The sequence below is a fragment of the Varanus komodoensis genome, unplaced genomic scaffold (assembly GCF_004798865.1).
Source record: "Varanus komodoensis strain SLA01 unplaced genomic scaffold, ASM479886v1 scaffold2, whole genome shotgun sequence".
In the NCBI taxonomy this organism is placed as follows: Eukaryota; Metazoa; Chordata; class Lepidosauria; order Squamata; family Varanidae; genus Varanus; species Varanus komodoensis.
In genome coordinates, this window is record NW_025335568.1 from 28,848,003 (window position 1) to 28,856,070 (window position 8,068).

Here is an 8,068-nt window from a genome sequence, read left to right on the forward strand (position 1 = left end):
GGTCGGCTGCAAAATCATTAAAATGGTGCATGCGGGCTGCTTGTGTGTTGAGTCCGATGCATGCGTGGTTGTGATGACGCTGCTTGGCTTGTGGCGCTGTGTGGCTTGTGATTGGTCGTGTGGTTGCGTGCTGAGTGCTTACTGCAGGCGGTGACCATAATGTTTTGTTACACAACTGATGTGTGTGGGTGTGTGTACAGTGATTGACTACAAGCGAAAGGTAAATAATTTCTTAATTTAAAAAAAAGTTGGTGAATTGAAAATCTTTTTTTAATTTTTAGTGTAAAAGTATGACCCCAAATTTAAAAATGAAAAAAATTACTAATTACTTCTCAACCACCGGTCCTGCTAATAAAAAAACCAAAATATTAACAGACACAATGACAGAACACATAGATACTAACAGCAGGGAAAGGAGTCGAGAAGGTTTGTCGGACGAGAATTGGACAAAACTTTGGAATTTACTATGGACATTTGCCTTAAATACAATAAATTAAATTTATGTTAAGAACTGAATATATAATTTTTTAAATAAAAGATTAACAAAATGTGAGTTCCGGCACCTATTTTCTTACAAAAAAGGCACTGGATGTACCTAAATGTGGAAAAAAGGAAATTATACAACCATGTGATAGGTACCAATGCACTGCCTGCTCAAAAACTCACCACATGTGCCTGTAAGCATGTTGGGAGATGCAGTTCACAAAAATCCTGCTATCAAAACCCGGACACTCTGAGTCTGATTTTATGACATTACAGCCCACCATTTATTATTTAATGATGAGCTGTGCAACCCTGGTAAGTATGAATTGTGTCTGGATTAAACAATCCTTGCACAACCCTCAATCACTGGGTTTGCACCACAAGAGAATCCCCCAGCTGGGGGTTGGATTTTGCACCCACAGGTACTTGGCAAATGACTAAATTGTTCTCCATACTGAGTCTATGGGTTGTTAAATAATCCATAGTTAACTTCCAATATAATGCAGATTAATACTTGATGGGCACATCTATTTACACATCATGGAAAAAATCCAGCAATGCATATTCATATAACTAGCAAATTACTTATTGAAAGCTGAATGCAACTTGGTACCTAGTTAGAATTGTTTTCCTATTCTGACGTAGACCTTGGCAGCAATATTAAGATTCTGTTTTCTTCTGAAGATTATACAAGGTGGAATCTGTGCCCTTAACCCAAAGGATGTTTGATAGAAACAGGAGGGATATCTGATTTTATCCATGCCAGACTTTATCTTTGTGTGGAATGTACAAGGTTTCCCAATCTTACTCTTTTTCACATACCACATGGTGTAGTTAATCCTTCAGATTGGATTCTTCAGAAACCTAGCATGCTGCATTCTAAAGTTGCCATTGTCTCATGAGTAGAGGTTTTCACACACACATTTGTTTTTTTTAAACAGAAAGCTACAATATACAGGCATCCATAATACCTACAGACAGTTTAATCAGATGGCAAATGGCAGGGATGACGGCCACACTTTTTTTTTTTAACTTGTGAAAGGATTTAAGTTACCATCTGTCATTTGTGGTACAGTGTTAGATGTGCCTGCCATAAATAGACTCCAATTGTACTTGCTTCTTCCTGTACTACTGAGATGATATTTGTCTTTGAACCTGTGCATACATTTAGATACTCAAGTGAGTATTTCTGTTTCCCATATTGCTAGCAATGTGGTGGTTCTGGACCCCCACTGCTTTTAGACTGTGAATCTTACTTTGCTTTCCAGAGATGCTTTCCTACTTCTGATGCTGAGATCACTGAAGATCTTGAACTATGTATGAGCCTAATTATCCCAGGACTACCCATGTTTTCTTTTACAACAACTAGCCTTTCCATCCCCTAACCCCACCCAACACAACTCTTGCTCACCCTAGATATGGACACCGCCACAGAAGTCGCTGGGGGAGTGGGTATAATTGTTTGTAAGCTAGCAATCAAGAATCACACCAAGAAAGCCTTACTACCACTGTTTATTTTTTAAAAAAATGAATTTGTACCTCTTAACTGTAAGAATATGAAGCCTGCTACTTCCTTTAGGAACAGTTAATCAAACTATCAGCTACACATTGAGCTAGCTCAGCATATACACATCTGTGAAACAGCATGGCTTGGATAGGTTTCTCTTACTACTTGGAGGCTTTGTCAGTTTACAAGAATGAGTGAAGAGGAGCCAGACAAATATAAAGGCCAGACAATCAAAGCATTTATCTTTTAGATCTTTGCAGATGGGCTTTCTGATCAAATGACTCACAACTGCTGCCAGATCAGCAAGTAGCAACCACAAAACACCTGTACTTACTTAAGACTTTTAAATTTGCAGTTCTGTGCATAAACTGTATTTACACTTGCACCATCCTTAGGCTCAATGTCTCTAATTCTGGAGCTAGCATGAGTTCACTCAGTGAAGTTACCTCAGTGTGATGATTACACGGGGAAGCTTCTTGCATATCACAGGAAGAAGTGCCAGTTACAAATTTGGGTTCCTGTGAAGGTAGCAATGGAAATTGATCTAGATGCTTTTGATGAATCTGGGGTACTTTTAACTAAGAAGTATTGTATTGTTTTGGTTTCAGAACAATGAACATCCTGTGGTTGTATGATATTTGAACCCTTTTTCACTGAACCACTCCCTGTAAACACATGCATGAGAACTATCCACTCTTCCTGCAGTGTAACTCTACAATAGCAGCTTGCTAAAAATGACAACTCAGCGTGCATCTGTAAAAAGGGTAATTCTTTGTGAGAAATCGCAAGTAAAATGACAAAATGGGCTTCTTGCAAGGAATGGTAGGATAGAAATACAATATTTTAAAATAAAATAAATAATAAACCATTTTAAAAACTTTGTTGGGATTGTCACTTATTGTAATATAATATTGTGCATATAATATTGTGCAGAGTTCTAGTGCACACTTTCTAGTTTTTAAAAGGATATCACAGAGCTACCAAAATGTTCAAAGGATCTAAACACCTTTTTAAAGTTAGCAGCTAAAAAGTTGGGTCATTTCATTTTAAAAGAGTATAGAGGATCCATTTATGTTGTCAGTGTGTAAACCTCCAGGAAAGAAGTAGGTGATTTAAAGAATAGCAGTAAATATTTAAGTGTTCATAGCTTATTCAAAATAACCTCTTCCCCCTAAAAGGGCAACTACTGGAGATTGCCAAAATGCATGATTAAGAAAAGTACTGGCAGTATCACACCATGAGCAGTTAGATGACAGACAAGCCCTTTTTGAAGTGATGTTGTGCCATCCAGTAAACACAAGAATTCTTGCTAAACAAGACATACCTACAGAGCTACAGTATTTCAGATACAGATGCTAAGGCAACAGTCCATTGTTTTGGCAAAATAGGACGTTTCCTTCCCTTCCGGCCCTGTGTATCAGATCTATTTACTGATAAGTATTTATAAAGATGGATTGTAAGTCAGTATGACTGATTACCTTCAATGCATACTTCCAATAGCAGAAAAGACTGCAATGCTGTAAAAACAGCATGTCAAAACTTAGAGTCTAACAAATGCTGCATTTGCAAGCATTATGCTAACACTGAAGCATATTTGGAACACAAAGCTGAAAATGCCAAAAATTCACAAACAACCTTCATTAATTGCTTCATGGGTGGGTCATCACTAAGCCCCACTGTGTTCACTAAAAGAAGTATGCATACGATTGTATACTTTAGAGAACTCTAAAGGTGGCTAGGAAAGAAAAACCTGAGCTGGAGGAATCACTAAACCTAGGCTGAAAGCTGGGGAGAAGGATTAGAAAGAGAACAGGTATGCCAGTTTCAGACTACTGCACAGGACAAAATAGCAGAACTTTAGATCCAATGGATCCAGTGTCTTCACCAATTTTTCATCATCATGTTCTCAGAACCCTCCCCCACTGGAGCATCACTGTCAGAGCAACAAAAGCAGCAGAGGTTTCTGTGCCTGCAATGAAGAACCCTGTGAGGACTGCCCTTCTCCTCTACCTGCAGGTGAGAAAGGAAGTCTACTAAATCATGGCATCTGAAAGTCCCTCAGGAGCCATAGACTTGAGATGGCAGGTTTTAATTTTATGCATACTTACCAATGAATACAGCTTGATTATCACAGTGGTATTTCCAAGGTTTTATCTTAAACGAAAAGGATTTATCTACTTATTTGTTTCTAGATACACTGGCCCATCTAGTCCAGTATTCTGTTCACTTTATGGCCAATCACTGACCTACAGGAAACCCGTAAGCCGGAGGTGAGTGCAAGAACACTGCTCCTTCTATGTTACCCTGCAGCTGGTGTCATAGGCATATGGGCTCTGATACTGGGAGTAGCATAGAGCTTTCAGAACAAGTAGCCACTGATACCCTTCTCCTCCATGAATTTGCCTAATTCCCTTTTAAAGCCATCTGACCGGTGACCTTGATTATATCTCATGGAAGCCAATCCCATAGTTTAACTATGCATTGCATGAAGAAGTACTAACTTCAATATGTCCTGAATAAGCTTCATGAAATGACACCAGGTTCTAATATTATGGGATAGAAGGAAGAATGTCTCCCTACCCATTTTCACCACATGTGCACCTCAGTCATGCTTCTCCTGGCTCCTATGTTCTCTAAGATAAGCTGTCCCAGATGTAACATTCCTCATAGGAGAGTTGTTCTAGCCCTGTGATCAGTTATCATTTTAGCTGACTTTTTCTGCACTCTTTTCAACTCTACAATGTCTCCTTTTTGGATGTAGTGACCAGAACTATATGCAATATTCGAAGTGTGGATGCACCATAGATTCGTATAAGGTGTATGACCTTGGCAGTTTAATGTTCATTTTTTCCCCCTGGAGTCTCCTTTTCACAGCAGCTGTGCACCTGATCAACATTTTCAGAGAGCTGTCCAAAATGCTCTTGTAGCACTCTACAGAATGGGATCGGTCTGTGTTTCTGTTAAAAAAATAAAAAGTTCTCACCACCCTTCTGAATGATGCTTCATCTTTGGTGAGTTGGCTTTGTGCATGGACAATTTATGCTGCGTTTATCTGTACCTGATGTTCTAACTCAGGGTTTAGCAGAATGACTTCATTAAGAAGGGAAATATTGTGAAGTCTTCCTTTGTATGAGTTTTCCGACTATATGGGGGACTCAAAACACTTTGTCACTAGCAGGTAGCTGGCAGGGTTAAAAGCTCTCAGTTCTTTGGAAGGTGTGGCTTCACTTTTAGCATACACTTGTCATGGCTGCAGGGCATTATGTCTGTCTGAATCAGTGAGGCAGCCTCCTGAATCCTTGCTGAAGTGCTGGTGATTGTACAGCCCCTCTGCTTTCTGTCTAAAAAGGGTGCAGTCTAGGTCTTTGCATCATGTTCCATTGTTTAATGCTACTAGCACAAACGTGCTGCACTGAAAGTGGCTTGTAGTGACATTTTTGCATTTTCTTTTTGCCTCTCTTTGCTGATTGTCAAATGCTAACAGTACACTCATTACCCCAGAAGTAAGTCTCATAGACTAGTTACCACATAGATGCCAATGGAGCATTCTTATGGCTAAGTGTCATAATACTAGGTGATACTGGTAATAAGATGGTCTTACTCTATATATTTATGGTTTTTTAACTTTATGTTTAGTGTTGAAATAATAGCTAATAACACTAAAGCAATTTCTCCTAATTCTTTGCTTGCTCAGGAGCAAAATGTGTTATAAAGTGTGTACCTTCCATGATCAGCTCAGGCTGGAAATGTTTTCCTTGCTGCTCTTAAAAAAAGAAATAAAGAAAAAGAGCAAGCTCATACCTTAAGGACTTGTTACTAGGCAACGGAGTTCCATTTGCCAATTGCCACCATTTCCTTCTTACCGTATTACAGGCCTTATTATTAACATTTAGTTCAGAGAAATTGCTGTCATTATGTGAAGTAACTTCCTTTTGAGGTTACTCATTAACCTTAGGTATTTTACTGTGTGATTATAATTGCCAAATGCCATTGGCATGGAAAAACTCAAGGTATTTGAGCATGGGAGAGCAAAAAAAGAAAAAAAAGTAGACAATTTTCAAGCTCTCTCTTTTTGTTCTATCACTATTACAGCGAGAATCAATTGCAAATTGCTAGTTGTGAACATGTCAGTTACTAACAAGGGAGCACAGAACTGCAGTTTTGAATGTGGATTCAAACATTTCTACATTCAAGGCAAGCAATGTGTGAGTAGTTGGCCTGCTCTCCATTCTCATCCCTGATAATGGTATGAGATCTTTTCATGCTGTCAATATGCTTTTTCACACATGATGTGACATTATTGATAAAAGTGTGACATATGCCTCGTAATGTTCTTGATCTGACTTCAGCCTTGTGCTCACCAGGTCAGGGATCATTAGAAAGTAGTTCCAGCTCCAAAACTAGAACATGGCCCAATTTCTGATGGATCACCTAATACTTGCTGGTTGCTGGTGAAATCCATCAGGCTGCTAATGATTTTAATTAAGAGTGCAGATTCAGGACAAATTAGTCATGCCTTAAGAAATCTTGTTTTGTAAATTTAAAACATTAGTGGATTTTTACTGAAAAATGTAGGACCATGCAGCAATGGAAACAACCTGCCTCTAAATGAGGTTGCTTCACCATTCGCTTATCATAATTCCATATGAGGCCTTTATAGCGCCCTCACCCTGACTCATTAACTGAATACAGCAGGGTGGGGTGAGGGCAGACAATGTCATCTGCCGCCCATAAACCTACATTTTCCCACGGTCTTTTCCCTTATCATAGAAAACCCTGGAAAAAGGTTGGAATTGCTGCACTGTTCTTTCTGATTGTTAGTGGCAGGATGCCTCTGAGATGTTTTTGTAGTTGTACATCCTACTGTATACTTACTCCCGTGTAAGTATGCATAGGACCCTAGCATTAATTCTGTTTTTGTTTTTACCTTTTCCATTTTGATATAGTTTTGAATGCTAGACATCAGGTGATTCATGCAAAAGCCAATCACTTGTGTTGTGTGTTGCTTCAAATTATAACAAACATGGGAAGTATGTATTAGAGAAAATTTTTAAAAATACATTTCCTTCCATGCATATAAATTGCATTAAATGTTTGAGTTCTGATTCTGATGATTCACATGTCAACCCTCATTCCCTTATAAGGTATGGGGCAAGTGTTCTTCATAAAAATCTTATTCATCCTTCCCTCCATTTTCCTTTGTGTAGAAATGCATCCATGTTCACTGTAATTTGAGTCTTCTGACAGGCTAGTGTAGAGTCCAGAAGCTGAAATTCCCTGGTTCCCTCATGGGACTGAGTAAGGAAATATGTATCATATTCAGGAAATTGGGATGTCAAGTGATAGAGAGGCTTTATATTTATATTTTGTGGAAGCCATGTGTGCTATCCAAATGATCATTTTGTGCAAGGGTGAGACCAGCTTTGATAACATGGAAAATTATGATGAGCTGTGGAATCTTAATCTTTTCAATCTTCTACGGCACATTGGAAGAATAATCAGTGCCATAAAGGGTAAAGTCTTTTTCAAATCCTCTTGTGTGAGTATCATGGAGGAGATAAGCATACTTCATTACATTTGAACTTTGCAGTACTCTGGGAATAAAGCAGTCAAATGCAACTGCATGGAAGCTTCTGTGGCAAATAGAATGATCCACTGCTTTCTGGAAGGGGGTAAAATGAAATTGCTTACACATACTAACATACCGTATTTTTCACTCTATAAGATGCACTTTTCCTCCCCTCAAAAGTAAGGGGAAATGTCTGTGCGTCTTATAGAGCAAATGTGTGTGTGCCCGATGCCTGGGACGCTGCCGGCCACCTGCACCACGTGGCACCACCTGGCCGGCACGCGCTCGGCATGCCCTGCTCTGCCCCCCCCCCGGCACAGGTGAGAGCTGTTAATCACAGGTTGGTGTGTGTTTTCAAATGGCAACCCATCTTTTAACGAAGCCCATGGGGAAGTGATGGGGAATGTGCCTGTGATTATCAGGAAGCTTTCCATGGATCCGTTATCTGTTAGTTGATCAGACACATTTTTTTTTAGGATCAGTGGATATTTGAACAGCATTACCTTCAT

General features: G+C 39.2%; 1 long non-coding RNA gene across 1 annotated transcript in view; it reads left to right on the top strand.

Annotated features, from left to right (window-relative positions):
• The first annotated feature begins 2,517 nt into the window (after positions 1-2,517).
• LOC123022777 overlaps positions 2,518-8,068 on the top strand; it is a 7,791-nt gene continuing 2,240 nt past the window's right edge. The window contains exons 1-4 of the long non-coding RNA XR_006414576.1: positions 2,518-2,754; positions 3,901-4,006; positions 4,183-4,260; positions 4,851-5,001. This is a non-coding gene — a long non-coding RNA (uncharacterized LOC123022777). The remainder of the gene's footprint in view (positions 2,755-3,900; positions 4,007-4,182; positions 4,261-4,850; positions 5,002-8,068) is intronic.